The sequence below is a fragment of the Magallana gigas genome, chromosome 8 (assembly GCF_963853765.1).
Source record: "Magallana gigas chromosome 8, xbMagGiga1.1, whole genome shotgun sequence".
NCBI lineage: Eukaryota > Metazoa > Mollusca > Bivalvia > Ostreida > Ostreidae > Magallana > Magallana gigas.
In genome coordinates, this window is record NC_088860.1 from 41372477 (window position 1) to 41394953 (window position 22477).

General features: G+C 32.1%; 1 long non-coding RNA gene and 1 other non-coding gene across 2 annotated transcripts; one reads left to right on the forward strand and one right to left on the reverse strand.

The window, feature by feature from the left end:
• Positions 1–15066: 15066 nt before the first annotated feature.
• Positions 15067–16365, reverse strand: LOC105336867 (uncharacterized). Its single transcript, XR_010708675.1, has 3 exons — positions 16280–16365; positions 15891–16007; positions 15067–15270 (listed from the first exon to the last, which is right to left on the reverse strand). It is a non-coding gene; the product is annotated as an uncharacterized protein (transcript).
• A 1767-nt stretch (positions 16366–18132) lies between these two features.
• LOC105336866 (uncharacterized) lies at positions 18133–20139 on the forward strand. Its single transcript, XR_010708676.1, has 3 exons — positions 18133–18217; positions 18446–18565; positions 19933–20139. It is a non-coding gene; the product is annotated as an uncharacterized lncRNA (long non-coding RNA).
• Positions 20140–22477: the final 2338 nt, after the last annotated feature.

Consider the following 22477-nt stretch of genomic DNA (forward strand, 5'->3'; position numbering starts at 1 on the left):
ACAGATTATTTATATTTAGATTATTTAGATACATGTACTAATCTTCATGCGGGGATCTAGAAAGGAGGGGGTCAGGGGATCTGGACCCCCTCCTCGGGAAAATTGGAGCTTATTAAATTTACATAGTAAAATTTCTTAAAATTGGCCTAGGACCCCCTACAGAAAAAATTAGCTACGCTTATGAAGTTCTCTACCATAACCGCATTTTTATACAAAAGGGGTGAATAAACCCGGGTTTTAAACTATTACTGGTGGTGAAATACCTTAGGGTTCAAACACATCAGGTGGAAATGCACCAGGGCAAACAAAATCACTTAGATCCGCGAAGCACACTGCATTATTACTAGTCTACTTAGATATTCTGTGTAAAAGTAAATACAAATAATTATTTAGTTAGGTAGGGAGAAGTGAACATAGCATTTATTTGTATATAAGAGCATGTACGTATGATTTTTATTTAGAACAGTTTGATGTCGCTAGGATACATATTTTCAGATCCTTGATTCGATTGGTTAATTTAGATATTGAATCTCGAATTTCGAATCTCGAATCTCGTATTTCGAATCTCGAATCTCGAATGATCCTTCTCGGCTTTCGTACACCGATCATATCAAACCCTTGACAAAATCACGATACGGATAAAACAGATTTCATGTATAGACAATTTTAAAAAAAACGCACATATAATTATGCTATCATATACAAGAAAGCAGTTTTATTGTGTAAAATTATGTAAACTTGATATTTTACCACAAATTTTCTCTAATGGGGCGACTAGTTATATATATGTATTTACACGGTTTTTTTTTTAGATTTGAATAAAATGTGCGTCAGAAATGCGGGAAAACTCCGCACACTTAGTAATGCATTTAAATACCTTATTTTTAGGGTACATTTTTTAATATACCTTTTATTCATCGGCATCTCCTACTTCTCTTGATTCGCTGACGTGTATTGGCTCCATTACATTTTTTAAAACGGAATGTTTGTAGTAAAAATTTGCGATGCATACATTGTGATAGAGCAAAAACTGATATTCATGTGTTCCGTCTTTACAATTAATGCTTATATTAATATAATTTCATGTTTAAATATTTTACTAATTTAAAAACGAATTACAAATCATTAAGAAATTCGAACGAGCAACAAATATAACTTTTATGGATCAACCTTTACGACTACTTAACTATTTAAGACACTAGTTTTATGTTTTCTTTCGCTTCGCTCAGCCGAACATAAATTATTTCCTATTCTATTAAAATAAAGCAAAAACATAATATAGGATAGACGTTGTGAGCCATTCATTAAACCACAAGTTGTACATAAGTCCGTAGGAGGGCAGGACATTTTCCATAGTAACATCGAGTGAATCCTGTACATCAAAATCAGTGACAACTGTAGAGGACTGAAATTAATTCCCAACGCTTATTTATCTTAAAATAAAACTCAATTTTATAATAATAAAAAGAGTAATTTAGCAACTTGTCAGTCGTGTGGCTAACTAATGTCGTATTTACTATGACCAACTCCTGCATTTAAATACCCTAGAACCCAAGTACCCATAAAACACTACGAAACAGGATATAGTACTTATGATATAACACACACGACTGAAACATTTAAATACCCAGAATAAAACAGCGTGGGTGGCCCAGTTGAACATACAACGGTCCAACGACCAAAACCTGACAGGCTCGAACCCAGCAAACAACACTTTTCTTTTTACAATTAAACTAAAAGAAATTTATATAACAATGAACATAGAACACAACATTTTTAATTTTGGGAGCAGGCGTGTTTTACCGACGTTATTGGAAAATGTAACAAATGAAACTTTGAAACAAAACTCGACAACGGCTGAGTAAAGAAAATTTCTGTCTTTAAATGTTAACATAAAAAATGAATTTGTTTCAAGAAGGCGGTTTTTACAACAATAAATATTTCCGGTTTAAAAGCACAAATTAAATATATTTTTTTCCTGTTACCGGTCTACAATCTATTAAACAATATTATTAAAATTGGTATAAAGTTTCCAAACACAGTTTTACATTTTTCATTATTGCATCCAACTAAATTTAACATCATTTTCTGTCGCTTTATTATTGTATTGGTTTTCTTTTCTAAATGAGAGCAAAATCTGCATACGTTTATTTAGAACGAGTTAAATGACGTGTGTGGTTTATAATAAGTTCATTTTTTTAATTTACAGATATATCAAAGACATAGGTAGTTATGTGTTTGAAATTTATCGGTATGTTGATTCAGAAAGATAAGTTTGCAATTTAATGAGCTACATGTATATGCAAGATACTGTCTTAAACACTCAATCCAATGAACTTCCTCTTTCGTAATATTTTCTTAATCTCCTACATTTTTAACTTAACTGGCTTCAGACACATTCTATGACAAGGATTTCAACAAGGGCACCGCTAAGCAGAGCATCCCATTGCAAGATGAAACATTTTTGCAGGAAATGCAATATTTTGGCATTCACCAACTTGTTTTGTGAAAAATCAGGGCAAATATTATGCATGTAGACATATAACTTTGATGAAAGTAAACATGATACAAGTATTTTAAACACGGTTATATAATCATAATAATTCTTTTATCTCTATCCCCAGGCTCTAGGGTGTATGTAAATTGTGACCGTCGCCCAGATATCTGGTATATAAACCCTTAGATTTTGTTCCACCTGATTGCACACCTAAAACTCGTGGCCGACATGTAGTATTCCTTTTGTGGTCTTTGGATTTTCTGCATTTATTTCTTATTCCATGTGCATATTTGGTTTGTAAATTATGCATTGACCAATTTATTTTATGTTAGTATTCTTACTTGACTTCCTGGCTTGAAATAAGTACGTAATGCCCCAGTCACACATTCACGGATCAACTCCACGGTTCTAATACGGAATATTTTCCACGGTTGACACCGGAAAATCAAATAATCGTTAATGCCCCAGTCACACATTCACAGATCAAGTCCTAGGTTCTACAACGGATTATTTTCCACGGTTGACACCGGAAAATCTAATGATACGGAGTTAGTACGGATGCACTACGGAATAGATACAAATTGATACATACGAATTACTACGGATTTACACAGGGTTAAAACGGACTTCTACATTCTAAAACGGTTTAGTAAGTTTTTATAAGGAAGTACTACGGTGGTTTCATCCGTAGAGGAATTTTGAACATGTTCAAAAATTGTCGCAGCTATACAAGTATTGCTACGTTTGGATACGAAAACAGACGGAAAAGCCACGGGTCAATACATTTCGCCACGAATGATTCCGGATCGCTTCCGTAGCTAATCCGGCATTTAATCCGTGAATGTGTGACTGGGGCATTACATTTGATAATTTCATCGCGACTGAGTAACACGGCGAGACAAGATGTACGTCCACACAGGTGAGACACAGCGAGGCACTTTGAACTGTTTAGAGATCTGCCCTCTATATATGGGTTGTAAAGACAGAGGTGATGAAAGAGAAATATGGCGGACAGTGCCTATTTACGAACGGTGTTCAGCTTTGTTATAGACAAATTTATTTTTCATAATAAATATAAAATCATAGCTAATATTTGCTTATATGTAACATGATCTAGTGATCTGTAGTCTGTTCTCTGGAAAACTCGGGTAAACATGTCCTATTTCGACCCAAATTTTTGGTAGTGTAACGGGATGGGAGAAATAATGACGGACCAGACCGGGATTCGAACCCGGGCCCCCTGAATCTCTAGTCAGGTGCTCTACCAACTGAGCTATCTGGCGCCGGTATTCGAACCGGTCTGACCGTCACATTCCTCCCCCCTTAAATGATCTTCGCCCTCGAAGATCACCCCAGGCTCTTCCCCTGGCAGGAGTTCACCTGTCAGTTCCAGGGGTTAGTCACGGCACCAAATGTAATGGGATGGGAGAAATAATGACGGACCAGACCGGGTTTCGAACCCGGGCCCCCTGAATCTCTAGTCAGGTGCTCTACCAACTGAGCTATCTGGCGCCGGTATTCGAACCGGTCTGACCGTCACAGTAGCGTTATAAATCTGCAGCAATTAATATTAAATGAATTTCTAATAATTGATGTTGACGATATTAATCAAAGTCTCTCGCCTGAATCAAGGCATGTTTTGCTATTAATAATTCGGGAAATACAGCCCTAATTTCGACTCTGACGGCTACTTGTTTTGATACAATTGGGATGAAATTAATCTCGTGTCCGCTTCAATTTTTCCCTATGGACTTCACTTACCATTACTTAAAAACGCTTGTTTCTTACCTTTACAAGGTATAAATCCAACAAAATATCAAGTTATTGATTTGAAAAGGTTTAATATATGGAGTAAGAGACACATTCATATTATGTCAGATATTGCAAATATGAACAGAAAGTATTTGTTACTGTTTATTTAGCTTTAAGTGCATGACTGATACAAACATGACACAAATTGTTTTCAAAGCAAATCATAATTGTGGGCTGCATTCAAACAGCAGGGACAAAAGGTACAACTGTATCATCAAGCGTTCAACATATCATAAAAGTGACTGCACACGTAGGAGCTACAAGACTCTAGATCAAAATGCATAAAATGCATTCATAATGTTATATTTCAATCATAAATGGTTTTTAAAAAAATTCAAAGTATTTCAGTGTTGGTTATTATTTCTTTTATGTATTGATAATGTATGGTATAAACGTTTAAGCTTTAACGAAAGGGAATTTAAATGTTGTGTACATACAATTACAAGCTTTTATCTGACATTTCACAGTGATCGCGTGATCATGTATAGGTAGCAGGATTTGGAACGATATTTCCCATGTGCCCGTTATTTTGGCTCATGAAACTCTCTAATTTGGCAGTAGAATTGAATTGGGTAAGATCTTGCATTGTGTTATCTAATTCGACAGCTAAACGTTATAGTAACGGAACATAGCCTTTCGTATTCGGGTAATTAAACAATATTCAAATCCCCCAAACATGGAGAAAGAGAAGTAAAAGAAACACGAAATAATGAAGTTAAATACTATATCTGCATTGGATATTACTTCATAATATTTAAATGTAAAATGAATTAAAAGAAATACCAAAAACATTGAATATCTCATTTATTTAAATGAGAAAAAAGAGATCTTTTTACATAGTTTCAATGTTTTAAAGGATATACACAATACTTAATTAATGATCTATGTTGACTGTATGAAATGAAAGCGTAAACTCCTGACTATATGTTTATAATGTTATTCTGTCCATATTAAAGTGCAACATTTCAATCAGTTACCTAATATCAAATATGTATATAGGACAAATATCACACAATCGTGTTTAAGTGTTAATATAGAATTACATGCTATATATATGTAGTTGTGTAACTCTGAATTCAAAAATTAAAGTAATCATGTCAGTTCAAAGAGCTAGAGCCACGAAGCATCAAAATGTGCCTTAAAATTTTCACAAAACTCAAGTTTGAAACGATACAAATTGTAATTACTTATAATGTAGGGCACACTATTTTGCTTCTATGCATATGAATTTTTTTCATTTCGGCCCCACCATTTAGCACATGCGCATCATCAAACATACTATGATCGTTAAAAATAGCTGAAAATTGTAGATTTTACTGCAGTATTTCCCAAATTTGAATGTGGCCACACTTGAGTATACCTCTTTGAAACATTTAAAACTGAGAGATATTGCATAAATGCTTCTGCCTGCAAAATTTCGTAGAGGTACTCAAGTGTGGCCAATGTGTATTTTACAAATTTTGAAAATTTTAGTAACAGAAAATAAAACTGACCACTCTATTTTAGGGTAATTATTTGCTTCCTTTTTATTGAAATAGCAGAATTTAATTAATAATAATAAAGAATTATTTATGATTATTTACAAAATCATCATTTTATTAAATATTTGAGGAAGAAATGCATATAAACTGAACTTTAACATGTTTTATCTAGTAATTTTATACTGTGTATTCATGCTTACATCGTGCATCATCAATGACGTCTTAGTTTGACGTTTGCGACGTCAGTTGAATCTGTACATGGAATCTTGAGTTCTTTCAGTATTTTGCCGATAGAATTTACCAGTAAAGTATGCATTTTTAAAAAGCATTGTTTCTATGTACCACGGTATTATTCAATTGCAGTAGAATATGAGATACATGAACATTGCTAACAAACTGAAAAAAAATTAATTGGCAAAGTTAACATTGTACGTACGTAAATATATATTCCTATACCTTTATGTAGAATAAGCGATAGCATGTATAAGAAGCTAGTTGTGAGTTTTTTGTCAAACGGTGAAATGCATTAAACGAAAAGAAAGATGCAAGCAATTCTTTTCACACAAGTACTTGTTCCTGAATACCGCGGGAGAAAGACAGTCGACGTCGCATGAAAACATGTACATATATGATAAACTTAACTTATTCCGTCAAACAACTTGATTATTTAATTCCTAAGTACAGCTGTAATTGAATATTAAGCCATCGTCCCTTGCATAAAAACATTTTGCCAATGCATACATCTTTTTTTTATCAGCCACCTGTTGATCAGTGTTGATTCGTCGCATGGTCAATGTATTTCCAGTGAACCGTTAGGCATGCAGTTACACTCCTTTCTTAAAAGATCGATTGTGTCCGTTTCGATGAGGACGGCTTTTGGTATACACAGCTTAGAATACATTATCAGAATGTGCTCTATATAGAAGTCTAATCCTAATTGCGATGTCTTTGTTAATAATTTGTCCAATAAAATAAAAAATCACCCTTAATGTGTGTACATCGGTGACTTACTTTTGCCTATAAAATTCTCGATTGAAATCATCTTTGATTATTTTATGCGTATATATATATAAAAATCTAATTAAAGTTTTTCTTATATGGCATAGAGAAAAAAAATCAGATAGCCGGGCCCTTTCTTTAAAAAAAAAAACAACGATGAGTACAGAGAGATTTAAAACAGTATTTGTTTCCATTCACCCCCCCCCCCCCCCCCTCCTTCCCTACCCTCTGAAAAAATCGTTTACGGCCGAGTTCACTACAAATCTATATATATGATAACACAAATTCTACATGCTTGCTATGAATTCGACTTTTCAAAACAATTTTACGACATTATTTATGTGCTACTGCTTGATGTTTTAAATAAAAATGTTCATTTTAACCTTTCTTCGCTTCAAAATAGTAAACCCACATTCTCTCTCTCTCTCTCTCTCTCTCTCTCTCTCTCTCTCTCTCTCTCTCTCTGAAATATGATCTTAATTCTCAAGACATTTACGGATAGCTTATCACTTGTAACAATTCTCAAAGGACATGAATATCACTAGAAAAAATGAAATATGAATGAACAGACGTTATGACATTTATAAGGAATAATGAACTCCATAAGAATATTTTTAAAGAAATCGATATTCTTTTTTCATTTAATTAATGAACATTAAAACACTGCTGTAATGTCATTCCCTTGTTCCAGCAGTCAAAAATTTTACTTGTGACAGTCCGATATGTTAGAGAGCTTCTTAATATCAGACCATTATCAGTGGTTACAGCACTGTTATTCTTTAAAATCGGGCTGTCGCAGGAATCAACAATGATATTCAATGGCTATATATGCCTCAAACACTTCTGTATGAAAAATATCACTGTTCTCGGCCCTATAACGGGCCTCGAAACTGTTTTATATTATTTCATACAGAACTGCTTTCGGCATACTAGTACATCCATTACATATACACAGTCGCTAAAAAGTTTTATTTTTCAATTGAACAGTTCGTGAACAGTGAGCGCACAGTGAGTGCACTCTAAACGAACGCCAAGTGCACGCTGAGCCGAATTTGGATAGCGCTTATGAACGGTGAACTGAGAGCGAACGCAGAGCGCAAACGCATGCGCAAAGTGAACGTTGAACGATATATGTACTCTATATGAACGCAAGATGATTATTATTCGGAGTGCCCCCGGCGGTATTGTTACATTTGTTTCGTTGGTAATCAGGAAATAATAACAATAAACTACATGTTGGTATTGTTTTGAGCCTAACTATAATATTATCTGACTAAACAATAAGTGAACACTGAACGAACGCAGTGAGCGCAAGGCGAAATCTTCGTGAACGCACAGTGGGCGATTTGTGAACGATGAGCGGGAATGAAGCGGAGCGGAGAGCGCAAGTGAACGCACGGTGAGCGCACATGAATGCACGGTGAGCCAACGGGAAACTGGGAAAATAAAACATTTCAAAGACTGAACCCTGGCATCTAACTGCTGTAAAACGCCAGGATTGGGTGAAAATATCGAAGCCTTGAAACAAGTAAAATAATCATGTAGAATAATGCACACAGACTGTTACAGTAATGCATCAAAATTCGAGATTACATATATCATTAAATTCAATTACCGTATCTCTGTCATATTTATATATTTATTTTTAATAATTTGTGATTACATTGGTAGAATTCAATGATTAATACTCAGTTATACATTGCGCATCATCAGTATTACTTCATGCAGTTTCAAATTGCCTTGAAACAAGTAAAATAATCATGTAGAATAATGCACACAGACTGTTACAGTAATGCATCAAAATTCGAGATTACATATATCATTAAATTCAATTACCGTATCTCTGTCATATTTATATATTTATTTTTAATAATTTGTGATTACATTGGTAGAATTCAATGATTAATACTCAGTTATACATTGCGCATCATCAGCATTACTTCATGCAGTTTCAAATTGCAGAAAAAAGAACTTTTAAGACACCGACATATTTAAATGTACCGCCGTTATATTGACCTTCAGTTCTGGTCCCTGTAATATGTTTTAAAATATATTGTAAATAAGCTTTTCATGCTATTTTAATCAATAAATTTATTTTCATAAATTAATTATAATGTCTACATGATAATTTTATTGGTTTTTTTTTTGTTTATTTTATTAGATTCAAGTCATATGTAGTTTTATCATTTCATGACGTTACTTAACAAAATGACGTCTGTTCTACATTTTTCATCAAAACAATGCCATATTGTAAACTCCGTTTATAAAAAAGTATGATCGATATCGAAAAAAGAAAAACAGCTATGAAAAGCTAAGATTCTACCCTATATTATACCAAAATATGGTAATTTTTAATGATAGGGCAATTTTTGATGCTTCGTGGCTCTAGCTCTTTGAAGATAACAGTCAGTGCAAATTTAAAAGTAGTAGATAGGAAACTTTCAAAATACATAGGTACGCCAAAACAGATTGAGTTGTGCTTGATAAAGTTTTTTTCGCCCATATTTAAAAATTAAGTTCAGGATTCCTTTTTTAGATTATTTGGTTGCTTAATATTTAGTAAACAGGTTCTTAAACCATGAACTAGAACAGCGCACTGGATGTTGTAACTGCTCCCTTTGTCAAACTTATTTGGCCCCTAAGTACTGTGAAGTGTGCCATATACATCTGTGTAAAAACTGTGTAGAAATACATTTCTCTGATTCTTCTAAATTTCATAATGTTGTGCCACTTAAACAATACTGTACTACTCTAAGTTATCCAGAGTATAAAAAATATTCAACCAAACAATGTGAACTCCACTGTGAACAATGTGACATTCTTATTTGTGTACAATGTATTTCATCTTGTAAACATTTGGGACATAACCAAATTGACATTTCAAAAATCTCGAATACCAGAAAGAAAATTTACAGAAAGATTTAGAAGAATGGGGAAAAAATCATTCAGCCTAAATATCAGGAGATCACAAATACCATCTCTGTGCAGAGAGCTGATCTAATAAGAAATTCCCAAAAATTAACAACAGCCATCAACAAAAGAGGAGAAGTCTGGCACAAAGAAATAGACAATATCATCAGAAGCCTGAAATTTGAGGTAGAAGAAATGAAATCCAAAAACCTAGTTGTCATCGATAAACAGGAAGATGAAATCACATGCAACATTTCTGAAATCACACATATCATTGATGAACTTAAAAAAAATACTGAACTTCAAAGATATCTGCCTTGTCTCTGAGTACAAATCCAGGATTGTTGAATTCAGAAGATTGCCTCCTACACTCAAAGTGTCCTTACCAAATTAATAGCCTCACAAGAATAGCTTTTTTAAAAAACAGTTTGGCTCACTGTCACCAGTCTCCATTACACGCGAAGAACCACCTTTTATAATATCATGCTGACCAAAGAAACCGAGTCCTCCCTTCAAGACCTTTCACTGTTGGATGTGCCTAGGATCATTTAACTGTTATAGACACAGGGTATGAATATTTTAACAGTGTGGCCTTTCTGAACAATACAGAAGTATGGATGTGTTGTAGTAATAGCATTGTGAAACTGTTTAACCTCCAGGGAGAACTTAAAAAACAGTCCTAACAAAATCAAGGAATATGCCGTAACACATTGCGCTGACAAGTAGTGGGATCTTGTTTATTCTAATGAACATGACAAAGCCGTTATCATAAGAATACAAGGATATACGCAGTGATCACACTACGAGATTGGGGTCCTCTTGATATTTGCAAAACAACGAACATATGGTGACCTCTTAGTTAACATGACCAGTGCCGATAAACAATCAAGGGTTGTGTGTTACTCCGATTCTAAACCTTAAATTATTATTCAATTCCATAGCAAAAACCAACCACTTTTTTCAGATAGTGACATCAAATACATTGGTGGGAATAGAAACCTAGATACGTGTCCTGTAAAGAGTCCGATGCAGTAGTGGTGGTTAAACATTCCTCACTACAGAGTAGATTTTTGTCAGGAATGTATGAAATGTATAAAATCTAGTATTTGAACCATTGTAAAATGTAAAAATGTGCATATGTACATGTTTAGTGTAGATTGAACTAATCTAGACAATAGATACTTTTCACATAATTAGAATTAACACGAATTAATTCTTGAAAAATTATCGAATCAGTGTCGTTATTAACTTGATAAATGTATTCTGAAACAATTATGGCAGGTATACTCACCAGTATTTTGTTTTATGTATATCGTATTTGTAATCATAGCGTTATTTAAATCATCCGATTTTGAACACTACGCTAGGTTAAAATTGTGTTTAATATTACGTTCACAGAATAATTCTCGATTTACATAGATCTTGTCAAATCTATATCTTTAATGAAATCAAATCCGAATAAAAATAAATAAATTGTTTTGACATTAAACAAAACACATTTTGCTATGATTTTTGACTGTAAAGTCTTTTTCAATTAAATTTTACAAACAATAAAGTTTTTGTCATTAATAAAATCATTAAAGTCGTTAGAGCTCATTTGAAAGTATGCTTTTTCCATAAGACAAATTTTACAATTTGACGCGGCTTATGCAAGAGAATGCCAGGAACACTCCATTCCAATAACTAAGGCTTCAGAAATTCAATAATCTTCACAAGTATCACTTATTTTCTACCAGCTTTAACTTGGGCCTTAAAGTGACCTGAAAAGGAGGAAAGGGAAAATGAATAAGATAATATGTATGCATTTACAACATTTAGGGTAATAATTGTCCTTTAAAAAGTCGTAAGCAAATTTCAATATGGATGTAATTAATTCAGGTTGTTCGTGTGGTTATAGAAGGCTAAATAAATTCATTTTGTTATTCTAATACTTGTTCTGCAGTGGATATAACATAATGATTAAAACACGTGTATTTCACTGACCGGGTATACAACACTTCCGGTTGATGGGACCTGCACACAAACCAGATATGTACAAATAGCATGGATTTGAAGTGTACTGGCATCGCCCACCTCTCGCCCAACAAGAATCATCTCCTGAAGGAAAGATATGAAGGTTTTAACGTCATACTGTGGTTTTGTCAATATTTGTTTTGACATAATTTTTGCACATTTTATTAAGTTGTTGAGTTGATCAACACAACTACGACGCTCATCTTTTTGGCAACAATGTCACATTTTAAGCTCTTCTAAGGAAATACACTGCTTCTCATTCACTCGATACTTTTTAAAAAGTATTTTGAAAAAAAAATTAATATGCAGAAAAATGAAGTTTTGACACTTTTTGTCATTCTACTTTTATAATAAAAACTTTCATAAACGATGCTACTTGTCTAACTAGAACCACTGTCTTCGAGTTAACGTAGATTCTTGAATTCTATTACACGATCAAAAGTTGATTTTCACTACTATAAATGACATCAAACTACTAGTATTTTGACTTAAAACTTTTATCTCTAGCATTTTAATCAAAACGATCTGATGATATTAATCAATTTCAAATGAAAGAGCCGATAGCAACACAAAATAGTAAATCTAAAACACACATGGATATATAGATTTTCTGTTATTTCATAAAGTAAAATAATGAAAAATATATTCAAAACTAATAAAAAGCAGTATTGAAACATAAAACTAGCACTAAAGATGTTTGTTTAAAAGTTTTAGCAGTTTTAACAAATTGTTAATTATACAAAATGTCTTCTTTTCTTACCATGAACAAGGCAAATTATGCTGAGCAATGCAATAGCAAAACAAATTGTCCTATTATTTGACAGGAACGCCATGTTCATACTGAAAACACTACTAGGCTTAAGAGTGTTAGGTGAAAAGTTTTGATATTGTCCTTATTTATAGCTACTATATAATGCACATGATGCTATTCAAACAGATGGTAATATTCAAGTGATCTTATTGTGCCACCACATCTCAAAACATCTGTTCTGTGAATTTTCTGGTTTCTCTTTAGTTAAACTATGCATCTTGATTTATCAGTAAATTGAAAACGCAGCGGAATTTTTTTTCACACTAGTACATGTATGAGTTGACAACCAGAATTTAATATATTTTCAGAAAAGGAAACCCAAAGCCTAACAGTTTATGCATATCTCTTGTAATAAAAAAAGTCTTTTACAATTTATAATCTAAAACTCATGAGTTGGATAAGAAATGAAAACTGGAATTAATATCTTTAACCATACAAGTATGTATGCATCAATCTTTGTAAATCAGTACAAACAAAAGAAAGTGAAATTAATTTTAATTTAAAAGGACTACATATTGTGCTATGCATTTCTTACCCACAAACTAGAAATAGGAACACAAATTAATAAAGGTAAAGATTGTTGAAAACATATTGAAAATTAGTACTTTGAAAAATATCATCCAAATGACGCCATTATATAGAAATGACGTTTTTAAAATTGACTGAATTTATTGATTAAAATATTCATTCCTGCTCAATTACCTTTTTTTTGAAATATGATATCAATGTTGGGGTGAATTACTTTAAAATGTAATTAATTACTTTCAAATACATTGATAATTATGCCAAAGACTTGCAATTACAAATTAAATAGATTTTTTCAAATGTAATTAATTACAGATGTTCTTTCAATTACTTTGATAAATGTAATTAAATACATTTCAATTACTTAACTTTTATTTTAAAGAATGTTGAGAACAAACAGTTTGAGAAATTGAAGTGAAAATTTCATTCTTAGATTTGAAATGAACATGATAGAACATGATAAACTACAGTAACTTCATTTATGCTAAAAAGAATTAGAAGAAAAGATATCAGCTTGAAATCTACTTTTATCGGTATGCTTAACCATTGTTAACAAAAACAGGGCACATGGCTTCTTAACATGGCTTTCTATCTTGTTTAAAGCTCTGCTATTGACACTCAAATTTTAGCTGATTATAGGAATTGTAAGCATTGTCATCAATAAAAATATTGGAAAATGACAAAATTATGACCATCACGAGTACGTAATTGTTTATTAATCTAAATATGTATCCAAAATATTCTTTACTAATTAGAAATTAAAGTCTGCATTTTTATGGATTGGAATTCTAACAGGTCGACAATTTATCTTTCAAAGAATTATATGAAATTGTATGCTTTCCTTTTTCATAATAAGATAGATGTAGAAAGAGAGGTACAAGACTACCGATATGAATTCTGAGAGACATGCACTTAATATGTTAAATCAGTTTGAATATGTGTCATTCTATATGGCTAGATAAGCTTTTTTAACGTTCTTCGTGCATTGTGCCATGAAAATTAAACAAATAGAAACTGTGTTTTGTATCCGACTAGAATATCATGGGTCTTGTTTCCTAAAATATCCGAGGCAGAGAAAGTAATTTCGGGATATTTTTCTTTCTCTCTCAAATACATATACGTTTTGTAAACAAGTATTTGAATATGTGCTACTTTTTCGGAATTTTTGGTTTCTTTTTTGAATCTACACTACCTGATGATGTTTCAAACAAATTGAATTTGAATTTAAAAACAGCTGACATGCTCGCTATTACATAATACCAATACATTCTCTCAGAGGAAACTCTTTTCAGTCGACTTCGAGACTCAAGGCATTGTTTCTTATCTTATATACAAGTTTAATTGATCTTATATTTATAAGATATTTTACCGATAAAAAGTTTGAAATTATATCTTTAACCATGCTTGTATATACATGTATGCAATTATCTTTGTAAAGTTTCACATATACAAGAAAGTGAACTAATCGAAAAATGTATACAAGAAGTTCCAGTTGGTTTTGAGAGTTTATTGAGGTCTTGATTTCATTGCTATTTGTTTTGGTAAAAATATGCTCAAGACATATTCTAAATGCATAAACGTTTGTGGATTAACTGTAGTATAAATATGATACTATTAATATTTCAGTTCTTTTTTTTCTTCACATCTTTATGTCAATTAAATCCAAATTATTACATTCCTACCACAGGGAGAATGAGATACATTATATAACGTTATGTACAAGACTAAGAATTTAAAATAAATGTCTGATACGAAACTTATTTTATTAAGTTGGTTGACAGAAAAAGCTAAATCAGTAATGCTTCAGAAAAGCCTAGTTTCAGTTAATATATATATTTTTTAAATGATTACATCAATGTTTTTTTTCTTTTTATATGAAAATTGTTAGCTTTAAAAATGTAATATACAATGTTAAAGGGTCCGTTCAACATAATTTATAATCTGAATTAAAATAAAAATAAATAATGTCTTTATTTATTATATGAATTTAAAAATGTAATATACAATGTTAAAGGGTCCGTACAAAATAATTTATATTCTGAATTAAAGAGAAACATTTTAAGATATGTATGATTTATTTTTAAAAATTCTGCCGCAGTTGTTTTAAGCACAACATTGTCTTGACAAGCCTCCACCACACAGTCCCTTGATGTAACCTCCGCTGCAGGAGTTCCAGTTGTTTTTACAGATTCCACCTATTCTCCAGCAACGCAAATCCGATCCTTTAAACAAGACACCCAAAATGATTAACATAGACAAAGAGTTAATGATGATATATCTGTTTTGAATGATTTAAAAGAAATATTTGCGGTTTGATTGATATCTTTGGGGGAAAAAATCAGACATTTCTCTTTAACCTTTTATGTATCTGTTGGACCACTTTAATTTAAACGTTAAAAACGTTTTACTTATTAACTTCCCAAAAAAATATGCAAACATGATATATTTTGAGCATTAAAATGTGTTCATTGATAATGAAACGATCTTCTTTTTCGATCACTCATAGAACCGAATAATTGTTCTATTGCAAGTATATTTTTGAAAAAATCCCAACCCAAACATTCTTCAGTTTCAAAAGCAATGGTTTAAAAATGTAATGAAAAGCTATTGATATCCCAATTACTCATCAAGTATTAAAGATTTCAATAATCATGTGGTTTCGATTCTTAAATGTTGTGTTACAATGAGTATTTGAAAAAAAAATGGAATAAAATGAAGACATTGTTTGCAGTCATATTTCACTGATAAATATTAAGTATAGTTTTGCTTCTTAACAAACACCGCAACATTTTCAAAAACGATATTTAATTATGTTGTTGAGAAAGTTTGTAGCACAACTCACCACTAACACAGCACTTCCGGTTCGCGGGACCAGCACACAATCCAGTTCTGTAGGAGAAACAAGACTCCGAGGTATACTGACATCTTCCACCTGCTGCCCAACATGCAGAGTCATCTCCTTCAAATAAATAGAAGTTGTTTAGTCTTTCTCTTTCATTGAGTCATATCATTGAGCCTAAATTGTTCGTTGGGTTTGATAAACATCGATATTTTGACATAAAACTTAAAAAATATTTGATGCATCCAAATACAAATTTTAATATATGCAAAAACTAACGTCAGAGGTAACTTGACAAAAAGATTTTTACATTTCATACACTAAAATAAACTAAAAAATCTTTTGTAAGCATATCAATTTATTAACTAAAAGTTAAAAAAACATGTCCCAACCTTTAACAAAACAAACTGAGCTAATCAATAAAAGACTGACTGTAACAGAAACTGATTTTAACAGCTGCATGGTAGACGGTCGAAACAACGAAGCTGACTGGATTGTACAAGTTGCCCCTTATATAGCTGCCAACGCAACTCCAAAGCTGATGCCATAGCATGAGATAAGCATATCAAGTAGTCCTTTTTGTCGTCACTTTAAAAAATCTGTTTCATGCATTTTCTGGTTTCTCATTAAATGAACAATTATAACAGATATTTGAAATGTTAGACACAATATCTGAATTAGGGAATTTCAAAATATGATGGCATTTATAGCAGTGTTTGAATAATGAACAATTATTTGGTTTCATTGTATTAATAAATGTTATATTTATTATTTTTTTTATTCATACTATATTCATAACCCTTTGTAAGCATTTTAAAAATAATGTTATCAAAACTATTTCTTGTAAAAAGTGAAGATATTTTATGAGGATCAGCTTTGACATTATATATGATAAGTAGCCAAATAGTAAAACACTTGCCGCGAGTTTGACGATTTTATTTCCAAAACGTCCAAGAATAATTAACTTCCAAAGTATGAAAACAAATTAAAATCTAGAAAATCAAATTACAACACCGTCGTTCCTATATATTGGAGAAACAGTATTATGTTTAACAAATTAATTATCTATGGGTTTTAAACTGTATCATTGACATCTTGTATAATTATATAATCTTCAATAATTATTAAACAATCTTGGGACAATATTTATCGTCATCATCGCATTATTTTCAAGTTGCATATATTGCAGATTTTCGTTGGCCTCTAATTTTAGAATACTTTTTAATACAAGAAGATAAGTTGGGAGATTAAAAAAAATCTTTAAAAAAAATAAATATTAATAAACTGACGCTTTAAACGTGAGAAATTATTCGAATAGGTCAAAAAATACCTTGCATATATATCGTTGAAATGATCATGGGCGCCATGCATTGTCCAAGAAAAAAACCAGAAGGTACACGCAACACACGTTATCATAATTTTTAGATACATTTAAATCAAAAATATATTAACAAAACATTCGTGTAAATCATATCTATGTCGTCAATCACATATTACAAAGTCCTTCTATAATTTTCTAACTTTAAAACATTTTCATGATAAAAAGTAATTTTGATCATGAAAGATATACTGTAGAAGCATAAATATTCTTTAGGTTTAAATTTTGTTGTTTTTAAACCAAATAAAATTTCTTTGAGATTTAATTTCGTCATATTTTAATCTTTTGAAATGTATCATGTATCAACTCTGTATTTAAGAAAACTTTGGTTAAAAATTTGTGAGTTTAATTTCAATGATTAATATTGGCAACGAGAATTACGAAATTAATTCATCAACAAATATTTCTGGTTCTACTGTAATATGTTAGGATAAATAATTATTTGTGTACATTAATCAAACGGACGCCAAATAGTTTTTTACATGTCAATCTAGAAGCACTTGATATTGAACGGTAATCTCGTTGAGACTCACCCTATTCTGATAAGTGGCAACATATTTATGCGAATCAAACAGTTTTTCTAATTTCAACAAAACGTACTGTTGTTTTTTATTATTTTGTGAAACCGGCCTCAAGTGTATTTTGGTTTGAAATCTTCATACTAAGTACAATTGACAGTATTGTCAGTGCCATTTATTGAAAGTAACCATTTTGCGTATGTTACAAACAAACCAATTAATGTAACATCAGTTTTGCTATGGTGGCAATTATAAGACAACATCAATAGTGCTTCAAACATCTGTTTAGCATTAAGTGTTGTTTTAAGGTATATAAATATGATACTGTCGTTGCTAACATTATTTCTACCATAGATTTGACACAATGAGGAACTATTTGTTGCTTTTTGTCTCTGTCTATGCATTGTTTGTACTAATTGAGAATAGTGTCAATGGTAAGCTTTTTTCTCATTGAATGATATTCATTAAATAATAAATAAACCCTTTTTGATGTATCTAAAAACTGATTTTGTAAAGACCATGTTTAATAAAAAATATGAGCTTACGGTCAATAACTGTGGTTAACTGATCATTTAAATCAAAAGTTTGATTTAAAATATTTTACGCAAGATGATTGGATTCGTATTGTATTCAAATCTAATAACAAGTCTGTAATGCTGTAGCTGACGATTCTCCATGCTGGAGACTGAACGGGCGATGTCAGTGGACGAGTGAGCCGTGCGGTCGGTATAACAGCGCGCCACTCTGTGGAGGGCCAAACAACAGACAGTGCTGTGTAAGAGGTGGGAGGATAAATTATATCCTTTAGAGTCAATTGGAGAAAAATATTTTTATTGGTGTGTTAAAAAACGTGTAGATGATTTCTTTTGTCTCGAAATGTAACACATCATATAAGAATACATTCAATGTGAATTCTGTACTAACACCCTGGTTTCCATAGTTAAGCTTTTATGTTTGGTCAAATCGGGACCTCTGGAAATTCCAGCCGATACTTAAATGGAGTTTGGTTTACACCAACATCAACAGGCATATATAGTATGGTGAATATAGCAAATTTCGTATAATACAGTTATAAGGGAATACTGTTCAGGGGGCTTGCTTTCATATTTGGTCAAAAGAAGATTTTGGAAAATACAAGTCGATCATTAAAAAGAATTGAGTTTACACAACAAAATTTAGGCATATATCAGGCATACTTAGCCTGATGAAAATAGAAAATTTCGTAAATAGAATTTTTATAGTAATAATATTCAAGGGGTTGGCTAGCATTCTGGAGCCTTAATATTTGGTAAGGATGGGGCCCTAGGAAAGACTAGTAAGGAATTTAGTTCAAATTAGCTTTACTATGCTTATAGTGGACTACGCTGAGCCTCCAATTTGATATACGTTAACCTTAGAAAAGTTGCAACGTAAGGTTTTGACTGACCTTGTCCAATTAGATCGAAGAAGGGGGATTGACTGATCGCTTAAATAAGAGTAATTTATAGATAATGCAAGGAAACAAATAATAATTAGTTAAATTGACAAGAAAATTAAGACTATGTTACAATATATTTATGAATAAAGTGCTTGAAAGAAAAGATCACAACAATATCTTTACATAGGGATGACGTAAAAGTTAAACTTGTCTTGAAAAGCATTGGACATTTGAAATGCAAACGAACAGTAATAAATGATTTTGAAATAGTGTATCGGTAAGCTTGAACACTAAAACAGAAAAAAATTATTAAAGAATTATGAAAAGTAAGCAAATTTTCAACATATTCCCATATTGCTGATATGGAAAATATCACAGTAAAGTTCCTTGGCAAATGTCTAGGATAAAAAGTATGAGGCTCTGTCATGTCTATTAACAAGTAAAATGCTTTTATAACTATAGAAATCAAATAATTATTTTACTGAAATCAAAAGTGTTCTGAAAATACCATTACAACAAATTCTTTATAAAAGGACACTGATAAAAATGTTTTACATGATTAAGTTGTCAAAGTACAATACTACAATGTGCTGAAAAAAAGGAACACGCATAGCAGGCCATTATGAAATATTACAAATAACGGAACAACAGCACAGCAAAACATTCAAACATTTAAATTATATGTATACATGTAACTAGAAGAAATTAAATCATATGTATAATTGGATTCAGGTGCCGATCGCCTCTGTGAGCAGAAGTACTGGTTGGGTCGATGTAAGTACACTAGTAGTTATTGCCGTGGAGGCTTCGATGGCGCAAATCTATGTGGCGGGGGCAACAACAGGCAGTGCTGTAAATATTGATGTCAGCAGTTATCGAATATGTAGTCCTTTTGTGGACAATCAAAAATGTAAACAGAAATAAAGTATATGATTTACATGCGTATTTGTGATGTTCTTTTGAATACATTTTTAAATACGTTTATTAAAGCGTGAAAGCAATGTGAGTCTTGGGATAAGTATTGTGTATTTTGTTTTTTTGCTTCCTTTCCTATCAAAAACTACATGTAGCAGTCAATGCGCTGCGAGAAAACTGCGATTATTTTCTTTTTAAACAATCACAGCTAAAAGACTTTTCTTTAAGGGATGACTTAGAAATTGTATTTGCTACAGTGTCAAAAAAAATGCTTCTAGAAACAATTGCACATTTTTTAATATACGTTAACTGTCTGACATTTAAGAAATTTATCATATCAATCTCTTAATTATGCTACGTTTTATTATGCCTTTATTGAAATTGGCGCACAGTTAAGTTAAAAACAGAACTGATAAAAGCTACGTATGCATTGAATCAGATGTAGGGGAGCAAAATGTATTGAGATGGTATATTTTTATAAATTGTGAACTGGTTACACATTTTTGGATCCAGTGGTACATTACACAAGATGCATCTCTGCCATTCAGTCAATTGAAAGGTGACTAAAAGGTAACTGAAATGTGACTAAATGGTATATATGTGCCATTCAGTCACCTTTCCAGACCATTCAGTTATCATTCAGTTGACTGATTGGCAGAGATTCATCCTGTGTTATGTATATCTTTAGTGTCTTATAACCATGGTAATTTTTATGCGAAAGACGTCAGGTTATAACTGTTTATAGCAAAACGAGCACAAAAAATGTCAATATGTATTATCAATTATGAAAACATTAGTTCATAAAAGATAAATATCAGAATTTACTAAAAGCAAACATTCGATCACAATCAAAATTTAAAAAAAATCTCAATGAATTCAATTTTCGGTTCCTATTTGATTCGTTCACATAGACGTAGTTGTCAGTGTTGAACATGATATTCACCATTGTCGTGACAGGCTCCCCTACAAAATACGCTCAGCCTTGTCTCTCTTCTGCTGCAAGAGGTCCAGTTGTATCGACAAGTTCCACCCATTCTAGAGCAGCTTAAATCAGCCACTTTGTGAAAGTGAAAATATTTTGATGCAAGCATATATTCTATTATGATTGTCAATGCAATAATATAATTTCATTCTATTGCACTTAAATCTATATCATATTGAACACTACCTAATTTCCTTGCTTGTCTAGGATATGCAAATTTATCTACGGACCCATTCATAGTATTTTTGTTAATCCGGATCTTTCCCGGTCGAGTATATTCACTTCTAAATAAGAATGTTTTTCACGCTTCCTTTCTAGATTCTTCTTAAGAATGGTAAGACACTTTTTAATTTTCTCAAAAGACATACTTTAGATTATTTTCAACCTAATTCAACCTAATTTTCAACCCTCCCCGTCTCCCCTTTTTCTCCTTTCAGAACCATGTACTGCTTTCTTTTTTGTCTATTTTTCAGTGTCGACTGACCTAACCATGACCTGCCCGAGCCCTGTGTACATTAAACGTCACAGTGACTTGTTTCGTCTGAACGATGACTAGGATAATGGAGCTATCGTCGCACCCCAATTGCAATGGAAGAGTGCTACAACTCAAATCATTTTACTATCTACTTTTGAACTTTTTATTGAATAAAAAAATGTATTTATATTCTATTTCATGAATACGATAACTTTGTTAGTTCATGGTTCATGGATTCGATAACTTTGTTGGTTCATGGTTCATGGATTCGATAACTTTGTTGGTTCGTGGTTCATGGATTCGATAACTTTGAAGGTTCAGTGCCAAATATTTGAAACTATATAAACTTTTCTGCATCGACAAGATATATAATCAAATTTATCTATCGTATCAATACATTGTTTGGACTACTGGAGGATTGTAAAAATAATTGGTTAATATATGGATGAACCATGTATTTCATGCATTTAGTCATGTTATTCAGATGAACAACGATGATTTTTGTTTTGTTAATTAAAGGGCGTAACTCTACACTTCCTGGACTACGAGCTCGCGCGATAGGCTCTTCCTTTTATTCAAATCTTCTCTGAATTACAAAACAAAATTAAACAGCGAGTAAAATCGAAAGTGATTTTGATAATTGGTGATTTTTATTGCATTAAATCAGCAAATTAACATGCTGATAGTGAGAACCTATTTGACAGGCTTCTCAGTCAAAATGTCCATATGCAGCTGTATCAACCAATTTAAGGAAAACAGTTGCATCTGATGATGTTTTGCCTAATCAGTTCTTGCCGTCGAATGACTCAAGTGAGTCCGCCCACTGCGTTTAGAATGGGTCTCATCGAGCATCAGCATCAGCTGCATCAAATGAAGCAGGACAGGGAACATCACAGAACAGGGTA